Source organism: Elephantulus edwardii, unplaced genomic scaffold (genome assembly GCF_000299155.1).
Source record: "Elephantulus edwardii isolate Elephantulus edwardi_28Jun2011 unplaced genomic scaffold, EleEdw1.0 scaffold00007, whole genome shotgun sequence".
Lineage (NCBI taxonomy): Eukaryota > Metazoa > Chordata > Mammalia > Macroscelidea > Macroscelididae > Elephantulus > Elephantulus edwardii.
In genome coordinates, this window is record NW_006399757.1 from 21062784 (window position 1) to 21084695 (window position 21912).

General features: G+C 39.3%; 1 protein-coding gene across 2 annotated transcripts in view; it reads left to right on the top strand.

Moving 5' to 3' along the window:
- The window catches only part of ITGB8 (integrin, beta 8), a 116688-nt gene that overhangs the window by 33551 nt on the left and 61225 nt on the right, over positions 1 to 21912 (top strand). The window lies entirely within an intron of this gene.

Consider the following 21912-nt stretch of genomic DNA (forward strand, 5'->3'; position numbering starts at 1 on the left):
CGTTATGCAGATGACACAACCCTGCTTGCTTAAACTGAGGAGGACCTCATGCACTTGCTGCGAAGGGTCAAGGACTGCAGCCTTCAGTATGGACTGAGGCTCAATGTCAAGAAGACAAAGATTCTCACCACTGGACCAATTGGCAGCATCAGGATGGATGACGAAGAGATTGAGATTGTTCACAGCTTCAGTTTGCTCGGCTCCACAGTCAACACTCTTGGCACCAGCAGTCAGGAAATCAAAAAGTGTATCGCGATGGGAAAGTCTGCTGTTCGGGACCTCTCTAAAGTACTCAGAAGCAACAGTGTCTCTCTGGAGACTAAGGTGTGCCTGATACAGGCCATGGTATTTGCAATCGCTTGTTATGCCTCAGAGAGTTGGACAATGACTAGGGAGGACAGAAGGAGAGTGGATGCTTTTGAGCTGTGGTGCTGGAGAAGGGTACTGAATGTACCCTGGACTGCCAGGAAAACAAACAGATTTATCTTGGAGAGGATTAAACCAGGCTGCTCCTTGGAGGCAAGGATTCTGGGGCTTCGTCTGCCATACTTTGGACATGTTGCCAGGAGGGACGGGTCCTTGGAGAGGGACATCATGCTTGGGAGGTTTGAGGGACAACGCAGGAGGGGAAGACCCTCTATGAGATGGATTGATTCGGTGACTGGGGTAATTGGGATGGGTGTGTCAGAGGCGGTGCGGTTGGCGCAGGATAGAGCAGGGTTTAGGGCTGTTGTGCATAGGGTCGCTATGAGTCTGAAACGACTCAACGGCACATAACAACAACAACAAAAACAATATTTTAAAAAGTGGCTAAATCGAGCCAAAGTAAGTCTTTATACTAGAAAGCTGTATTGTGATCCAGAGTGAAGTGATAGGATTGGCCTGCTCCACGATCAGTGCAATTATGAGTTTGAGACCTCAAGCCTCTACTCATTTATGTATTTAACTTCTAATGTTAGTCATATCACTTATACTTGGAATAACCAGGATGTAGTAATGGTTTCTCTCAACAACTACCTCATTTTCCTTTAGATCAGCTGGCTGTTACTTTGGATGATAAAATGAAACATCATTCACTGCTTTTTCAGTTGAAAGTCTATTAAAAAGTAAGGGACTGTGACCTAAAAAGTGCAATACTTACTCGTGTCACTTACATAATTATGGACATGTCGAAAAATAATATTTTTAAGTTGTCAAATTCAAGCCTAAAATATCTACTGGTCCTTATAAATCAATAGTTGGCACATTGAGATTTCCACTACTGGGGTGTCAGCCCTAAGTGGCACCACCAGTCATTATTCAGCACCATGAACCACTCTACCTTCCCCTCAACCTAAGAGATGCTCAAGGAAGAGCACTAGTGAGCTGTACTGTGGTTATCCTTCATCCAAGCACCCCTCAGCTCGGTGCCTGTGATGTCCAACGTGATCAACATTCACAAAGAGATCTCTGTGCCCAGCCATGCCATTGAGTTCCTCCTCTTGAACCTGCTCTTCAGGAACAGAAGCTGCCTGGGATTTGTAGTATTTGTCTGCTATAAAAAAAATAAAAAATAAAAAATAAATAAATCTAGGAACCAGACCAGACTTGACAATTTGATAGAGGCCCAGGGCTACACACTTCTGCTCCCAAGTGCGTGAACATTTTCAATAAGTTTAAAATTATTTAAAAATAAAGGTTTTCATAAAGCATCATGATCATTTGTAGAAGAGTGAGTGCCGGTAAAATAAGGTCAGGGGGAAATGAGGACTAAACTCTACAGGGACCTTAAGAGTATAAATGTTGAAAAAGAAACGGAAAAACTAAAAGTCACTGCTGCCAAGTTGAAACCAGTATCTGAGCATCTTTGCCCTGATCTTTATCTTCTTACTGATAGTAGAATTCTTTACCGTTATCACCATTGACATCAAATTAATCTAAAGATGGAGAAATGTGGAGCCCGTCAAATCCAGGTTCAATGCTGTGATCAAAAGCCTCTAGACCTCACCACTGACCTTGCATCATCCTACTTGTTCACACTCCTGGCCTCTTTTAGAGTGGTTTTTTCACACTCATCAATTTATGATCAAGTTCAATAAAGTGTCTACAAAATCCAGTTAATTAAGTTAATGTGAGCAATTGTTAATTGATATAATAACTAGAGGTAATTTAAGAATTATAGGAAGATAAATATCTATCACATAAGATACAGGTAGGTGATATGGTTTTCTTATCACTTAGTGTTTTCTTTTCTCTGAATCCAAAAATGAAAGGAATTTTAGAAAAGATATTGAAAACCTTCTACAAACTAGCAGAATGGTTCATGAAGTCAAGAAAATGCTCTGCACTGATATCCTCATAGCTCATCCTCTTCATTTGAAAGTGTATCCACAGCTCAGTGGATGAACACAACTTTTGCAAAGAGCATGTGCTTTCCCCCTACCTCACTGATGCAGAAGCAAAGCTTTAGTACACATAGCTGGTGATGCCAATGTCAGAGAATAGGCAGTAAAAAGAAGAACAAGTTGCCTCCTTGCTTGTCCCAGATTTGAGTTCCAAGGCAGAGCTGGAAATTCACAAGTAGAAACAATGATTATAGACACCATTTCTTGAGTCTCTGGCTAATTAGCACGCAACCCCAGAGTCTAGAATCTTCGCCTGGCAAGAGGTTGGGGCAAATACTGTTGTACAAGGAGAAGTTGTCCTTACACTGAAGACTCAAAAGCCAAGTCCATTGCCATTCAGTGGGATACAACGTGTAGCAGCCTCACAGGACAGAGCAGAACTGCCACATTCAACTTCCCTGGCTGCCAATATTTTAAAGAAGCAGACTTCCACATCAGACTGCCGCTTCTTTCTCCTGAGTGGTTGGTGCTGAGTTCTAACTGTCCATCTTGTGGTTAGCAACCAAGCACTCTAACTTCTGTGATACTAGGACTCCGTGTCTGAGGAAATGCCCACCAATCTGATTCAGGCTCTCAGTGCATCTGTAGTTTTATGTTAAAATTCTGAGTTTCTAATGACGATTGATGGAACTTCCAAGTCTATGGTCCGTAGGAGAAAGATGGACAATTAATCCCCCTAGTGATTTAGTACTTCTGAAAACCCACTGGAGGGTTACCTATGGATCAGTTCTGACTTAATGGTACTTGACAGCAAACATTATATATATATATATAAAGATTCTCACCACTTGCCCCAATTGGCAGCATCAGGATGAATGGTGAAGAGATTGAGATACTGAGATTGTTCACAGCTTTAGTTTGCTTGGTTGCCTCCACAGTTGACACTCTTGGCACCAGCAGCCAAGAAATTAAAAGACATATTGTGATGGGAAAGTCTGCTATTAGAGACCTCTCCAAAGTACTGAAGAGCAATGGTGTCTCTCTGGAGACTAAGGTGCGTCTGATACAGGCCATGGTTTTGCAATCACTTGTTATGCATCAGAGAGTTGAACAATGACCAGGGAGGATAGAAGGAGTATTGATGCCTTTGAGCTGTGTTACTGGAGAAGAGTATTGATTGTACCATGGACTGCTAAGAAAACGAACAGATTCATCCTGGAGAGGGTTAAGCTGGGCTGCTCCTTGGAGGCAAGGATTCTGAGGCTTCGTTTGACATACTTTGGACATTTTGTAAGGAGGAGACCGGTCCTTGGAGAAGGACATCATGCTTGGGAGGGTGGAGGGACAATGCAGGAGGGGAAGACCCTCTATGAGGTGGGGTGGATTGATTCAGTGACTGGCGTAATTGGGATGGGTATATCAAAGACAGTGTGATTGGCACAGGACAGAGCTGGGGTTAGGGCTGTTGTACATAGGGTCACTATGAGTCACAAGCGACTCAGTGGCACATAACAACAACATACACACACGCGCGCACACACACACAGAGTAAAGTGTGTGTGTGTGTGTGTGTGTGTTTTCAGAGAGCTCTAATGACTTAGTGGTAAAAAAATGTGCTGCCAGCCCTGAAAGTATGTAGTTTGAATCTACCATCTGCTCCAAGGGATAAAGATGAGCAGTCTCCTCCCATACAATTTACTCTCTCTGAAAATCCACTGGAGGGTCAGCTATGAGTCAGGTCTGACTCATAATACACAACAACAATAACATATATTAACTTTCTGTATTTTTATCCTATTGTGTGTGTGTGTATACACACACACACACATATATATATGTATATATATGTGTGTGTGTACATATATTCTTTTCAAGTGACAGGGTAAAAAAAGTATACATATTTATAAACACAATATAAAATATATTTAGTCCTTGAAATATAATTACAGAAGGGGAAAAAAACCCAAATTCTAAAGTGAATTAAAATTTTTGTTGGGTTTTATTTTTCTTTCTTAGAATAAATTTCCTACACGATATTATTTTGCAGCTGTAATCACATATGTACCTGCAATCTGTGATTTCAGGTTTAATAGATAAAATGTAGGAAATCAATTCCTACTCTCCGGAGGCATTTTTAACCTCCTACATCATAGCATATGAGATTTTGAGATGAATAACACTATGATTTTTTTTTTCAATGGGAGAAAGGAAATTCAAAGCTGCCACAAACTGGGGAGAAAATAGGAAGAGCCCCTGGATCTCTAGCATGCTGGATTGAAAACATTATTTAGAACAGAGTGGGAAACCGGTGAATACTTTGGCTTTTATAAAAAGGGAGTGTACCTCATAAACAGGACAGTTGGAATGTATGGAAAAGTTCCAGCTAAAACAAGACGCAAAGCACATGACTAATATTGCTTTTCCAAGTTAGACAAATGCAGCTTTAACCAGAATTTGCCTCAGAGGGGCCTCTGGAGCCCTCCTTGAATGTTAAGATTTTGATCCTTTTTTGAAGTTCCAAGTATGAAGGAGGAAATCTCTAGAAAGAGATTCTGTGTTCAGCCCCAGCCTTTCTTCTCGAAGTTCTCTTGCTTTCTCACAGATTTCCACCAGGTGTGAGAGAAAACAGAAAAGTATGTGATGGCAAATAAGCAACAGTAAGATCTAATACTAGCCCTTTGAAAAATTGCTCTGGATGTGTGTTGGATGGTCCACCAAGAGAAAACTCAGTGTAGAGGATATGATATGATCTGCAAAGACATTTGCACATGCAAATTCTAAGTATCCTTTATGCATATCTATCCCCTTGCTATGTGAAAGAATATATGTGTCAGTATGTAGATAGGCTACAATCTCAGACCAATCAAAACTTGACCAGATTTCTGGGTTTTCTCTGTCCTTTAAAATCTGCCTCAGGCCTCCCTTTAAATGAAGACGTTCCTTCTCCATTACTAATTCATGACATCTTCCTCCTCCCTCACATTTGCTATTGCCTCAGCATGGATGCCCTTGTTTGTTGCTTTTATTTTCCATTCTAGAACTTCACATTTTGGGTGTTTATAGTTATAGGCCTCAGTTTGCCCAGGGAGTTCCATTTTGTACCTTTTGTGACAATCCAATCATGAGAATCCAATTTCACATTAAAAAGCTTCCTAGTGTAGAGCCTAATTCATATAGCCTCCTAATATATGCTAAAAGCACTCTTGGGGGATTCGTCCTTAGTGTGTTTTGATAATAACCACAAGCCTATGCATCTCCAGTAGTTCAAATCCACTAATGACTCTGTAAGAAAAATAAAATCTCTTCATGTTAAGATACAAAGCCTCAGAAATCAGATAGAAGGTTGCTACGAGTCAGAATGGGTGCTGCAGTCAGTACTTTTTTTCAAAGCAAAACAGAAAACATGTGATTCATTCACAATGACAGGTTCTCAATATGACCCCTAAATATGACCAGCCTTCTTGTGACACATCATTTCATTGGTGACTTCACAATGGCTCTTCTTGTAAATTCCATTATGAACTAGAATTATTGTTAATGCCATGCCAGTCCACTTTCAATTGTGAGTCATGTCAGGATTACCCTAAGCAGGGTAGGGCAGTCTGATGGAATGTGAAGGCATATTGCCTTAACATTTCTTAACCTGCCCAAGGCTTAACACTCCTGCCCTCAACCTTCTGTTTTGTTCTCCCAAAACTTTTAAAATGTTACCATAAAACCCTACTGTAACCACATACATTTTCTACTGTGCAATAGGGGATGTTGTAACTTGTTACCAATACATAATAATTACATATAGTAAAAGCCCAATAAGCCTGGCTTAGTAGAGGTAGATAGTGACATATCCTGACCCTGACAGACATTATAAGGGAGTTCTGCTCAGTAGGAAACTACTCAATTTTATAGGAGCAAGGAACATTTACTCAATTGTCATTAAATATAGGCCTGAGCAATGATAAAGAATTTAAGAAAAGGAATGAGATGTCTGCATCTGATAATGGGAGCATTGCAAATGTTTCAATTCAGTATCACTCGTAGTTCTTTAGAGGAGTTATTTAGAAAGAAACCAGATTTGCTTTTAAATAAATCCGGTTTATCCAAAAGTCAATCAAAAACTCATGGTTTTTAAGTCAGAAGCAGCACATAGTTGACCCTCCAGGGGATTTTCAGAGGCTGAAAATTGCACAGGAGGAGATTTGCCCATCTTTCTCATACCAAGCAGTTGGGGGGGTTCAAACAGCTTGCCTTTCACTAGTATAACTCCTTACCCACTAGGCTGCCAAAGGTCACTTGTAAGGTATTTGAAGAGCAAATAAATATAAAGGAAAACAAGTTAGCCACCACTGGTGTGCTTGGATTTATGTTTTGTTTTGTTTCATGTTTGGAATCAAGGCTTCAAACTGGTTCATTCTGGTTTGAACCTCATGTTGAAAACTTGCTTTTCCATCCTTGCATACCTAAGAATCAACTGGAAGTCTTGCTGAAATATCTATTCAGCTTCAGTGATTCTAGCATGGAAAAAAAATTCTCAGCTAGAACCTTAGTGAACCAATTTGAAGCCCTGTTGGAAAAATGGAAAAAAGTTCACTCAAATGTGTGTCAGTAAGTAAGAAGAGTTTATAGGCTTTTTTACAATACATTGTTGTGTTGTTAGGTGCCGTGGAATTGAGTATGACTCATAGCAACCCTATGTACAGACCTGAATCCTGTCCTCCCCTGCTCCATGAGCCCATTGAAGTCACTGTCATTGGATGTCTTCAGATATTTATTGCAAGAAATAAATTTAGGAAATAAGGATTACTGGTGCAAATTGTTAAGTGCCTCGCTATTTACAGAAAGGTAGATAGTTGAAATCCAGCTAGACGTAGATCAGACAGCCTGGCAATCTACTATGGAAAGTCCAGCATCAAGTATCCACACATAGTTTCAAGGAGTTGTGAGTTGGTACAAGAGCAACTGATTGATAGACAATATGTCCTAAGCTAGAGAAAGAAATAAAATATGACTAATCATCCATTTTCCAGGAACTCATAACCTAATATTTCAACTTCCCACAGGAAAAAGTAAAAAAAAAAGTAAACAAAGCAAAAAACACAACATCTCGTTGGTATAGATTGTGCACTTGATGTAAAATCATGCTATACTTAACATGTCTTTAAAAAAAAAGTATTCATATTTCTCAAGTATATCTCTTACTAATTTATATTATATTTATATTATAGTTAGGATGCAAATTCATCAGTTAAAAATTATGTTGATCAGCTTCTAAGTGGGCCTTTAAAAGGAAGATGACTCAATTCAGGGCCATGGTGGCTTAGTGGTAAGGAGTTGTCCTACTAACCCAAGGGTGTGTAGTTCAAATTCACCAGATGCTCTGTGAGAGCAAGATGAACAGTCTCCTCCCATACAATTTACAGCTTCTGAAAACATACAGTAGGATGAACTGTGAGTCAGTCCCAACCAGAAGGTAAACAACATCTGATGGCCTAGTCCGTAGGGAGTTGCACTGTTAACCTACAGGTCAAGCCTCTCTGGGAATTTGACTCCATCAGTGGCTTCTCAGAAGAAAAAGTGGCAATCTCCTAACGTGATTTACAGCTTCAGAAACCCAATGGAGGATCAGATATGAGTCAGTGGTGATTCTGAGGGTCAGTTATGAGCCAGTACTGACTCTATGACAACTAATGAGTGAATTAGTGGATTTGAGGTACAGGGACAATAGTGCTGACAAGAGGCCAGGGTTACCTTTATATCTGCTATATTTAGCATTGGCTTCCTATGAAAGGCATCCCTCTGGTCTGAGAATAGCTGTTGCAGATCCAGGCATCACAACCCATGTTCTAGACAAGAAAAGAAAAACAATCATAAAGTCAAAAAGAGTAGCTTTTACAGAAGCTCAAATCAACTTTTTTTTTGCCTCCATCTCAACCATCAGTACAAGTCAAAAGACTACCATATTGCAAGAGAGACTAGGAAACGGGGCATTTTCCTTTTTCTCAATGCCATACAAGCTAGGATGCTGTTTGTATGTAAGTAGCAATTTCTGCTTCAAAATAATTTGTTGCTCTAGGACCACCATTAGAGTAGAAGATACTGGCACATCATCCATTTCTTCATAGGGCTAGGACACTCTTTCCAAATGCCTCTGAGTTCAGTATGTAAAAGGCTCACAGCTGTCCCCTTCTCATAAGAATTGTCCCCCTTTGCATATGGATATTGCAAAAATGGGGGGGGGGGTTAAAAAAGACTTGCCTCCTTGCCATAGGGAACCAGCTTGCTCTTAGATTCTAGGGAGGTAAACCCTCCCTGCCTACACTGGCCTCTACTGGTTATCTGAAGCCAATGGCTGATTGACATATGGGAGTCCCCCGCTTAAAAGTGGGACAACTTTGTGGCACCTTTTATCCACAAAGCTCTGTGTGGCACTCAGATTTCAGCCACAACATCATCCCTGTTAGCATCTTGCCTTACCTTGGTCTTCTTTCACCTCCCTTTTCAGGAAATCACTTGCCAAGAATTTCCATCTTGAACTCTGCCTCAGGGGAACTAAGACAATTATGGGTGGCATTTTTTTCCTATAAATATCTCATTTCCTTACCCTTTCTACTGAACCACTGCATAAGAATTGAATTGAATAATTCTGCCTCCCTTTCATTCAAATATATTCTTTAGACTAACAAGTTCAAATATCTGAATGCTAGGTGAGAAGGATAGCATGTTAAGAGAGAAAGCAAGGAAACCAAACGGTATTGGTTAGCTGCAAACCAGAAATATTAGTATATGATTTTGGGTGGTTTTTATTTTTTCTTCAAGTAAAATTGTTGTTGTTGTTATGTGCTCTCAAGTCGCCTGTGAGTCATAGTGACCCTAAACCCTGTTCTATCCTATGCCAATCTCACTGTTTCCGACACACCTACCCCCATTTCCCCAGTCACTGAGTCAATCCGTCTGATCAAGGGTCTTTTTCTCCTGCGTTGTCCCTCCACCCTCCCAAGCATGACATCCCTCTCTTTGCAACATGTCCAAAGCATGTCAAATGAACCTTCAGAATATTTTCCTCCAAGGAGCAGCCTGGTTTCACTCTTTTCAGGATGAACCTGTTCGTTCTCTTAGCAGTTCATGGTATATTCAACACTTCTCCAACATCACAGTTCAAAGGCATCAATCCTCCTTCTATCCTCCCTAGTCATTGTCCAGCTCTCTGATGCATAACAAGTGATTGCAATGACCATGGCCTGTATCAGGCGCACCTTAGTCTCCAGAGTGACACCATTTCTCTTCAGGACTTTGGAGAGGTCCCTAACAGCAGACTTTCCCATCGCAATACATCTTTTCATTTCCTGGCTGCTGGTGCCAGGAGTGTTGATTACAGAGCCAAGCAAACTAAAGCTGTGAACAATCTCAATCTCTTCATTATCCATCCTGATGCTGCTAATTGGTCCAGTGGTGAGAATCTTTGTTTTCTTGATATTGAGCCTCAATCCGTATTAACTGCCTCTGAAAAATCACTGAAGGGTCAGCTATGAGTCAGTTCTGACTCAGATGGTGCACAAAACCAACAATGTGCATTTGCTACAACTTTGAAACCAAGAGTGTGACAGAGGCAGAAAAGAGGAATTTGACAATCTGCTGGAAGTGGCTGCTGCACAGCCGAGTTTTCTGGATGTAAACAGTTTAGCATCAAACTCCAGTATTGTACATTGTTGTTAGGTGCCATTGGGCAGACTTCGACACACAGCGACAGTATGAACAACAGATGTGAACCGTGCACTGTCCTGCACCATCTCCCTTCTCTGATATGCTTCGTTCTGTTGTTACAGTCACTATGTCACTCCAGCTTTTTCAGGGTCTACAAATAGTAAAGTGAGTTTCTTATAGAATTCTGTGTGTGAATGGTTGAAATATGCGTTTATCAAGGAAAAGTAAAAACTCTTAGGAGCAATAGTTTTGCCACAAATGTATCATAACTCTCAAATATTACCTAATCAGTCCTGCTTATTTCACCAAGATGTTGAGAATATTTCAAGTGACTAGAGCTGCAAGTGGGACTATTGTCAAGGGAACAGACGTGCAGTCTCCATGTGTAAAGTCCAGGGATAGCTGTAGGGAAATAAAGACACAGCAGTTGTGTGCTGGTTTCCTTCCTGCCCTTGTTCCACAACGTTCCTCAGGCTTACAATTCCTTGTATCCTATTTTCTTTAGATTTTCAGGTTAGCTACTCAAGTGTCCCTTTTCCAAAGAGCATCCCATGCCTTCTGCTTCCCTCCCATGCTCCTTGATTTCATTCCCATTAAAATTTGATTGACTTTTGTTAATGTTTCCTATTTCCCTTTTTTCAAAGAAGTTAGGATAACTTCCTATTCACCATAGTTTTGTAGAGGCGTTCAGAAACCATTAAAACTTAAGAATATCTTGCCATGTACAAGTGATTAGAGCCTCATTTTATCACTTTGCTTTATCTTATAAATCACATGATACCATATGTGAAATATCTGTGTAAAAGTGCAGCTTTCAGTAATCAAATGATGTATTTGAAAGATGTCTGCAATGCATGAAGAAGGGACCATCATGAACAAAAAGCCATGAGGTTTTACTCTAAACTTTCTCTGAGTACTCAATTTGCTAGACTTGACTATTATCAGAGTATGTATTCATTGTGACAGTGTTTACTTTGTTCTTTTAAAGGAAGTAGCTTTATAAAATTATCCATGTTTAATTTAATTTGTATAATAAATGCAATTAGCTAAGGGATGCTGCCTGGAAAAAATGCATTTCTCACAAATCATTCTGTCTGGGAGTAACATGAGAATGTAGAATGATTGATTCTGAATAGCAAAGGATAACAGTTTCTATCAGTTTTATTTGTTTCTTCTTCCACATAAATATGAACTTCCTTTAAATGTTGTGTGGATGTTAGAACTGAAACCAGGTGTTTCTTAAAATTATCACTTGATCTGATCACTTGACTTATAGAAAATTCCAGTCTAAACATTGAATCTTCTATTGTTTTTAGTGGGGGCTTTCTGAAGGGAGAAGTGGGACTTTTTTCTCTCTCACTTCTTAATGAACTAAATGAAATATTAAAAAAATAATGAATTACATCATTTAAAATTACTTAAAAACCTGAATGCCACAAATAAGTAGTTTCCTGAGTTTTGGTCACTCCATCCTGTTGATGATAGATATTTATTACGCTTTATGACATACAGTTATAGAGGTCATTTCACATGCGTCATAAACATTTAATTCTGGGAAGTAATTAAAAAAATTTTCAGCTTAAGTCAATGTTCATGTCAGAAAATAGGAAAAAAGTTCAAGGGCTTGAGGAGATTTTCAGTGATTCAGAATTTCAGTCATTATAGTCATACCAAAATGGTCTATGCAATAGTTTGGACTGATATGTATATATTGACCTAATTCATTTTTAAGATTCATATGGAAACAACTAAAAGAAAAGCAGTTATTTCTTACTTTAGTCACTAAATATTTGAAACATTGTTATGTTTTTATCATCCAAAAATGATAAAAGACATTCAGTTAGACTGAACAAATAGCATTTTCTGGTTTTGAATCTGTAATTGCATTTGGATATATATGCAGACATACATGCATAGGCATGTGCTGATGGTTGTACATGCTTTCAAGTTGGAACTGAATCATAGCTGACCCTCCAGTGGGTTTTCAGAGATAGTAAACTGCACAGGAGAAGATTGCCCATCCTTCTCCCACAAAGCAGCTGGAAGATTGGAACTGTGTGCCGCTAGGATTGCAGTGCAGCTTCTTACAAGTCACCAGACCTTCCTGCATTGACAAAGATGTGTATAAGCAAAAACAAAACCCAAACCTATTGCCGTTGAGATGGTTACAATTCATATATGTTTCTTTAGAGTCTGAGGTTGTAAATTTTTATGAAAGTAGACTGACTGCTTTTATGTACTTTACCACCAGGACTCTTTCTCATGTTAATGTGTGTGTGTGTGTGTGTGTGTGTGTATGGATAGATGGATAGATGGATGGATAGATAGATAGATAGATAGATAGATAGATATAGAGATATAGAGAGATCTATATTATTCATTATATGTAATTCATTCTGTTGTCTGAACAGAACAAGTGAATATTATATTATTTAAAATCAGGAAAGGTATGTATCAGGGTTAAATCCTTTATCCATACATGCTTAATCATATTGTGAGCAAATAATCCAGAAGCTGAACTATATGAAGAAGAATGTGGCATCAGATTTAGAGGAAAACCCATCAACAACCCGCACTATCAAATTAGTAAACTTTGCTTGCAAGAACTAAAGAACATGTAAAACACTTAACAGAAGAAGATCAAAGACTCCAATTTTCAATATGGATTACATCACATCAAGAAAGCAGAAATCCTCATTATTGGACCAGTAAGCAACAAATATCATGATAGGTGGAGAAAATATTGAAACTACCAAGGCTTTCATTTCACTTGGATCAACAATCAATACCCATCACAGCAGTGGTCAAGAATTCAAAACATGTTCTGCTTTTGGTAAATCTGCTGTAAAAGACTTATGTCTGTTTATAACTAAGGGTGAAGATGAACCAGACTGAAGCCATGGTATTTTCAGTGCATCTGAAAATTGAACAATGACTAAAGAAGACCAAAGAAGAAGTGATGCCTTTGAATTTTGGTGTTGTTGAAGAATAGTGACTGTCCTGTGGACTGTCACATAAACCAGTCTGTCTTGGGCAAAGTCTAGACAGGGTGCTCCTTAGAGACAAGGATGGTGGAACTTCATCTTACATACTTTGGGCATGTTGTGAAGAGGGGCCAATCCTTGGAAAAGGACATCATGCAGCAAAAGATACAGGATCAGCAAAAGACAGAAAAATCTTCAAGGGGATAGATTAACACAGTGACAGTAATGATGGGTTTATACATGGCAGAGATTATAAGAATGGCATAAGATAGGGCAAGATTCAGATCTGTTGTTCACAGATTGTTGTCCATAGTTGCTATGACAACACCTGACAATGGCAATTCATTATAATATTATCTCTTACAATGTTATAATAGTTTTATTTATTGAGTGTCTATATGCCCTATGTGGACAAAGGACTGAAATTACCAACAATTATATCATACTTGTATCCATAATCAATATTCTTAATATAAGCAGTCAGAAGATCAGGAGGTGTATTGGGCAAGTGCTCTGTTATGGACCTCTCCAAATTACCTAGGAGCAATGATGTCAGTTTGAAAACCAAGGTACATCTGATTTAAACAATTGTCTTTTCCATTACTTATTATGCATTTCAGAGCTGTACAATGAATAAGGTTGACAGGAGAAGAATCAATGCCTTTAAACTGTGGTGTTGGAGAAGAGTACTGAATATCCCAGAGACTGGCAAAAGAACAAACAGATATGTCTTGGAGAAAGTGCAGCCAGAATGTTCCTGGGAGGCAAAGATTTGTCTCACATATTTTGGACCTATTGCTAGGAGAGTCTATTTCTTGGAGAAGGACGTAATGCTCAGAAAGGTGAAGAGTCAGTGAAAGAGAGGGAAGAACTTCAAAGAGTTAGATTGACATAGTGACTACAGCAATGAACTTAAGTGGATCAGAGATTGTGAGGATGGCATGGGATAGGACAGGTTCAGATCTATTCATAGGGTCGCTATGACTAATAGTTGACTCATTGGCACTTAACGACAACTACAACCCTGTGTTAAGGAGTCCTTGGATGGAGCATCCAATTATCCACTCCACTACTAGCAGAAAAGTTGGCAGTTTAGGACCATCCAGAGGCACCTCAGAAGAAAGGCATCGAAATCTGCTTGTAAAAGGTCATGGACTTGCAAACCTTGTTGATCAGTTCTGCTCTGTGCACAGGGAGTCTTCATCAGTTGGAAATAACTATGTGGCTATTAAGAGAATTTAAGTAACCTTTGAAAAGTCACAACTAATGAGGCTGAATGCTGTTGAAGTTTCTAAGTTTGTTCCTGCAAACATGTAGCAACACAATTTCATCACATCTGTCATTTTCAGTTGTAGTCTAATTAAAAAAAAATAACAAAATAAATAATAAAAAATACAAATAATACCAAAAAAGCACATACTCATAAATCAATTGAATGATTTAGAATGTACACCCTTGCTGATAAGATAGCTGCTCTGCAATCCCAAAGGCTCCTGGTTCAAGGCCAGCAGCTGCTCTGTGGGAGGATGAGCAATCTCCTCCCATGCAATTAAATGCCTTTGAAAACCCACTGGATGGTCAGCTGTGGGTCAGTTATGACTCTAAAGTAATTTCTGTTGCCTGGTCCAGTAGTAAGAATCATTGTTTTCTTGACATTGACATGCAATCCATAATAAAAGCAGCATTCCTTGATCTTCTGCAACAAGTGCTTCAAGTCCTGCTCACTTTCAGTAAGCAAGGTTATGTTATCTGCACAATGCAGGTTACAGAGTCTCCTTCCAATCCTGATGCCACATTCCTCTTCACAGAGTTCATCTTCTTGAATAACTTTCTCAGCATACAGAATAAATAGGTATGGAGAGATAATGCAACCCTGACGTGCTCCCTTAATTTTAATCTATGCTGTGTTCCCCTTCTCTGTTCACATGACAGCCTCCTGGTCCAGGTATAGGTTTTACATGAGCACAATTAAGTACTCTGAAACTCCCATTCTTCCCAATGTCAGCCATAACTTGTTATGATCCACATAGTCCAATGGCTTTGCATAGTCAATAAAGCACAAATAGATATTCTCTGGTATTCTTTACTTTCAACCAGGTTCTATCTGACATCAGCAGTGATATCCCTGGTGCCACAGCCTCTTCTAAATAAATCCTGCTTGAATTTCTGGCAGTCCCCTATCTATGTACTGTTCCAGCTGTTTATTTAATGATCTTCAGCAGCATTTTGTTTAAATGTGATTTTAATGATATTGTGTGTTATTGATAACTTCATCTTGCTAGGACTCATAATTAACACCCTTAGTACCAGCAGTCATGAAAAAAGGAGATGCATTGCACTGGGAAAGTCTGCAGTTAGGGACCTCTCCAAATTGTTGAGGAGTAATGACTGCTGTTTAAGGACTAAGGCACATTTGATTCAGACCATGGTCTTTCTAATCGCTTGCATGCAATGCAGCTGAGAGCTGGACAGTGAATAGGGATGACAGAAGAATTGATGTTTTTGAGCTGCGATGTTGGAGAAGAGCACTGAACATTCCATGGATGGCCAAAAGAACAAACATGTGTGTCTTGGAGAGGGGGTAGCCTGAGAACTCTTTAGAGGCAAGAATGATAAGGCTTTGCCTCACGTAATTGGCATGTTGCTAGAAGATGCCAGGAAGAGTGGAGGGTTGGAGAAGGAGAGGAAGACCTTCAACCAGGTGGAGTGATGTGATGGCTGCTACAATGAGTGTGTCAGGAAAGGTGAGGATGACACAGGTTAGAGCAGGGTTCAGATCTGTTGTACATAGCATAGGGTTGCTATGAGTTGTACTCACAAAAACTAGTTTCTGTGGAGACAGCACATTTTAATGGCATGGTATTTGTGAGGGTCTGAGGACTAGAGTAGATTAGCCAGAATAACAAAGCATTTGATGATATGTGGTTTAAAACCTTATCATTATGTTTTCATTGCCTCAAGAAATTTCATTGTTGCTGTTGATTGCCTTCGACTTGAGCATGACTCATAGTGACTCTATGAATAAAAGACCTGAAGTCTTTCGATAACTATCATTTCTCAAAGTTCATAGTTTCCAGGGGTATGTTGTTTAGGAAGTGGATGCCACTATTAGAATCCATAATTTCTTTCAAGGGTCATAAAAATTATCCTGAAAAATAATGCAACACAAAAGCATAAAGTATAAGGTGCTTTTTATAAGGTAACATTATTGGATGAATAGTAGTTGAAGACCTACTGGAGTTGGAAAGTGGGAGGAGAGGCATGAAAGGCACTATCTCTAAGGAGATATGAGCACCAAGGAATTCATTGTAGGAAAGCAGCCTTTGTGTGATGTTAAACAGAAGGCGGAGTGAGAAATGACCTCAGTGGCAGAACTGGATGCTGGAAACAAAGCATGTTGTTGTTGTTAAGTGTCATCGAGTCTAGGTGACTCATAGCGACCCTGTGAATGAAAGTCCTTGACCCTTGCATGACTTTCATCCTTTCTCCATGTTCGTAGGGTATCCGGAGGCAAGCTATTTACAGAGTGGATGCCACTCCTGCTTCCAAGCTTGTTTCAACTGGGGAGCGCCACCGAACACTGTCCACCATGGGTAACCATTATCTCATTTGACATGCCGGCATCCAGTGTTCAGCTTCACAGTGGTCACAAATTACCTCTGTGCGGCAAGTGGACACACCAAGGCTATTTGAGCAGAAGAATGTTTCACCAAAAATAATTAAATACAGGCCCAAGTGCCCTACAAGATTTTAAACTACTCCCTGGAGCAAGCTCCGGCAGGCCCCTCCCTTACTTCCCCTTAGTTTAAGACTCAGGGCCGCCCACCCACTTTCAAAGGGCAAAAAAGAGAAGTAACACACAGCAAAAAGGACCCCAGACAAAGCATAGGTATCAAAAAATAATAATGATGAATTTATAGACAATGCAGTGTAATGGTGTATAGGGAAGACTCTGTGTGTGTGTGTGTGTGTGTGTGTGTGTGTGTGTGTGTGTGAAAGAGAGAGAGAGAGAGAGAGAGGAAGGAGACAGTGCATAGTTCTAGTAATTGCTGACTAAATAGCACCATAGGGAGCGTTTTAGGCTTTGTGGTAAGAAGGTGTACTGCCAGTCCAAAGGCATATGGTTCAAATCCAGCAGCAGTCTCCTCCCATAAGATTTATAGCCTCTGAAAACTCACCAGAGGTTCAGTTATGAGTTTGTTCCATTTCAACAGTACCTAGCAACACAAAAAGCAACCATAATGACATGGCCATTCACTATCAAGTATTACTGTAACTTTTAACTCTTAAATGGAACATACATTTGTTGCAACATGCAGTTACTTATAAAGGGTGTGATATCTGCAATCTAATTATTTCTCTGACTTGCATATTTTGCAATGAAGAGAAAATTATTTTTTAAATTTCTGCTGGCCAACGTGTATCTGGGTTGTCTTTTCTGAACTTTAACCATGACACTCTCCAGCAGTAACGTTTGACACTGTTCCCAGGAAGTTCAATTTATGCTTTTTCCAGTTCTGCAGAACTGGAAGGTCCACCTCCTCCATACCCATTTATGGGATCATTTTTCTTTCTGTTGTGTAGAATCTGAAAAATGTCAGCCCTGGGACCTGCATAGCATTGACAGGACCAAAGTCCCCATCTTACAAAATCCCTGTCTTACAACGCCCCTAGCCTACTGGGTTATCACAGTAATGTCTGAAGTTTGAAAACAGACATTGGCACTACCACTTTTAAAAGAAAACAGAAAGTAGAACACAAAGAAACAAAGATTTTTGTTTGTAAATGAATTATTTCCCACTTGTACTAAGGAAGTAGAAGCCTGGCCTGCTCTTGAATTTGGGTCAATTTAGGACAGTTGTCAGAGACCCCAAGAAACAAAGGCTCTTTGTCTCACGTACTGGCAGCTTTACTTCCATGAGACTGCCAGGTTCACTGCCAGCACAGAAATCCTACCTGTTGTGTTAAAAGCTTGGTCACGATTCAGCTGAAATGGGCTTTGTGCCATGTTCCAGTTAGTTCAGGGCTGAGTTTGTAAAGGTTAAGTTGGATCTGCAAATGTACTTGATTTCTAAACCTAAAACCGGTTTTCTTTCTGGGAACTAAATGGAAAAAGGTCACTCACACTTCTGAATATTTCAGGACCAAGCAAGTTCTTCGGTTCTGCAGGCTAAGCCAGAAGACAGGCTTTTCAGCTAGGGAGACTTCACCATGAGGGGGAGGAGTGGCACAGGCAGAGCCAAGCTGGTACCAACTGGGCCCAGAGCTTTAGTGTTATTTTTAGTCCTTGGAATTCTAGACCGGTTTGGAAAGGTCAGTGAAGAAGTTTTGTGTATACAAATTTTATACAAGTATTGTATATATGTGCTCGCTTCGGCAGCACATATACAAGTATTGTATATAAAAAAAATTTCTAAAAAGTCAAGCCACGATCATAGGGAATAGACAGGAGAAGATAGAGCATCAGAAGTGGTGTGTCAGAAAAGAATGGTTTTCTTTTAGCTCATTGGTTAATTGATGCCATACAGGGGAGTGTGCTCCCTCTCAGCCTGTTAGGACTGCTGTACATATTTATTCCCTTGTTATGCCTCCTTTCCTCCACCCACTGCACATACCCATCCTGGGCCACCTCCAGGTCAGTATGACGTTTACCCTTTAGACAAGGAGAGAAAGAGACAGTGAAATTGAATGGAGGCAGCCAGAAATTATGGAAGTTCTGTCCTTAATGTACTTGGCTGATATCCAAAAGCCACGTGTCCCTGGCAGCTCAAATCTACCATCAGCTCGGCGAAAGATGGGCAGTCTTCTTCCATTAAGAGTCAAAGCCTTGAAAACTTGATGAGGGATCACTCAGTGTTGGGTCTGACTTGATGGCAGTAGGCTTGGTTTGGGCTTGTCTGCCTTGAAACGGCAGTGTTTCTGCATGACTGGGTGTTGTATGTGTGCACACACATACCCATGTGTATGATGTCTATTGTATAGTTTTTAAACAGATAAACACAGATTACAAGAAATAAAATGTGACATCAAAGAGATTGTTATTGTTGGTAGACGCTGGTGAGTCAATTCAAACTCATAGCAACACCATGCACAGAAACCTGAAACCATACCAAATCCTGCTAATCTTTTATTATCTTTATTCATTCATTGCTGCATATTTTCTTCCTTACTTTTTACTACCACCTCCCCTAGTCCACTTTGCAATGCACTCTTGTTCCAGATTGTTGTCATACGTATACTACCTAATATGGGCTACACACAAGTCCTATACAAGGACTACCTAATACTACCTTTCAGACCGTTCATGCTCAAGACCATTATTGCAGTCCTGTAAATTTTCATGAGCTTTTCCATGTTCATGCCATTGTTGTAGTCACTGAGCGAATCCATCTCATTGAGGATCTTTCTCTCTTTAGCTAATCTTTAGTCTTTTCCATGAATGATTCCCTTTTTCAAGGACTAGAACTAATCCCCAAAGTATGTGAGACAAAATACTTCTAAGGGTATCCTGGCAGCACTTTTTCCAAGACAGATTTATTTGCCCTTTTGGTAATCCATGGTTTATTCAGTACTTACCAACACCACAATTCATAAGTACCAAATAATCCTCATTCTTCGGTCTTCCTTTTGTATTGTCCAACTTTCACATGTTTAAGGAGCATGATCCATTATTTGGATCAGCTGCACCTCAGGTTTTAAACTGATATCCTTGCATTTCAACACTTTAAAGAGGTCCATAGCAACAGATTTGTCCAATGTAATATGTGGATTTATCTCTTTACTGATGCTTCTGTGAAAGTTGATTGTGGATTCAAGTAAAATAGATCCAAGATTAATGACATCAATCTTTTCTCCATCATGATGTTACCTATTATTCAAGTGGTGAGAATTTTTGTTCTGAGGTGTGATGCAATCCATAGAGAAGGCTTTCTTTCATCTTCTTTATTAAAAGCTTCAAGTTCTCTTCACTTCTAGCAATAGGGGAGTTGCTGTTTCTCCCTCTAATCTTGATGTTATTCTTCACATAATCTAGTTTCTCAAATATTTTGCTCATCATACAGTTTAAAAGGTATGGGGAAACAACACAAGCCTGGCACACACTTTTCCTGATTTGAAATGATGTAATATTCCTTTAGTTTTTTTAAGCAACTGCTTCTTGGTTCATACACACATTCTGCACGAGCACAATTGTTCTGAGATTCCCCTTCTTATCAATGTTACCCATAATTAATTATGATCTACATAAGTGCCTTTGCATAGTCAAGAAAACAATAACTCAGTAAAATACACAATTAAATAACCATAATCAATTTTTTAAAAGATTTCTTTGTATAATCAATAAAACACAGACATCCTTCTGATATTCTCCATTTTCAGCCAAAATTAACTTGATATCAGAAATGATAGCCTTCAGTCTTTGACCTCTTCTGATTCTGGCTTGAAAATCTGTCAGTTCCTTGTGAATGTACTGTTCTAGTTATTTGAAAATAATCTTCAGCAAGCTCTTATGTGTGATTTATCATCTCTGGGAAGCCAGACTACAATATGCCACCCTCCTCACCTTTGTTCATCTCCTTAAAGCCAAGTGAGAATTCCTTATTCTAAGGGGCTACAGCTCCTTGGTGAAAACTTTCCTACAGCTTCATAATACAGTATTTTACTGCTTACGTTTATAGTCCTCTCCTCAGCTGCACTATGAGCTGAACTACTTAGGATTATCATCAGACTCAGTGACTTTGGACATTTCATAGCAAAGGATACATTGTGGGGAAAATGTGATTGTTCCACAAAAACTTCATCATTAAGTAATGTATTATTCTCTGTAACATTCTGAGTGTAAGCTTATAATGAAGAGGCACTTTTTAATGGGACAAATAGATACTGGCTAGGAGGAACAGTTTCCAATCATATTTCATTAAAATATTACAGTCAAGTTTGGGAATATATGGGAAAATGATCTTAAGTGTTGTAGTCTGAGAAGTGAAATTGAAGTAACTACTCATCTGTTTCAATCACTTCTAAAATATTAAATCTTACAATTACGCTGGGTCTGGTTTCCTTCCTGGCCACATAATCAATATTTAGATGATCCAAATTCTAAAGTTAATTACTTTACATACCCACCAAGAATTTGTCTCAACCATTATCTCAAGAGTCAATTAAGTCATGTTTCACACAATAATTTACAAAATTCATGATCTATATCCTTGTGAAACCTTTGACAACTAAGGTCTTAAAAGCTTGTGAGTGGGCATCCAAGACACAACTGCAGGGCACTAATAACCAGAAGCTACACAATAATAAAGTAGCCAAAAAAAAAAAAAATAAAATAAAAATCAGAAGAAATAAGTCTACACAAGACACAACCTCATCTCCCTTGAAACCAGAACTAGATGTTCTCCAGCTACTATTGCTCATCATTCTAATCAGGGTCTTAATACTTCATTCCAGAGAAAATGGGATAAAAACATACATGAGAACACACACACACACACACACACACACACACACACACACACGTACATGCACACAGACAGTTGTTTTTGTTGTTGTTGTTGCTGCTGCTGCTGCTGCTGTTTTTGTATACCATCGAATCAGAACTGACTCTCCAGTTGGGCATTCGAAGGCAGTTAGCCCATTCTCTGCAAAGCAGCTAGTGGCTTCGAACCACATGCCTTTGGAATTGCAGCACAGCTTCTTGCCACTAGGCCACCTGAGCTTCCTACATAGAAAAAATAAATCCACCAAGACTATTACCCTAAGACATTCTTTCAACCTAGAACTAAATCTATTTCTTAAAATTACCTATTAGTAAAAATAGTAGAATGTGGCAAACAGAAGATACTACTTGTAAGATCAGCACTTTACCTAAAAGTATGAGACCAATGATCAAGAATTTCTTTTTT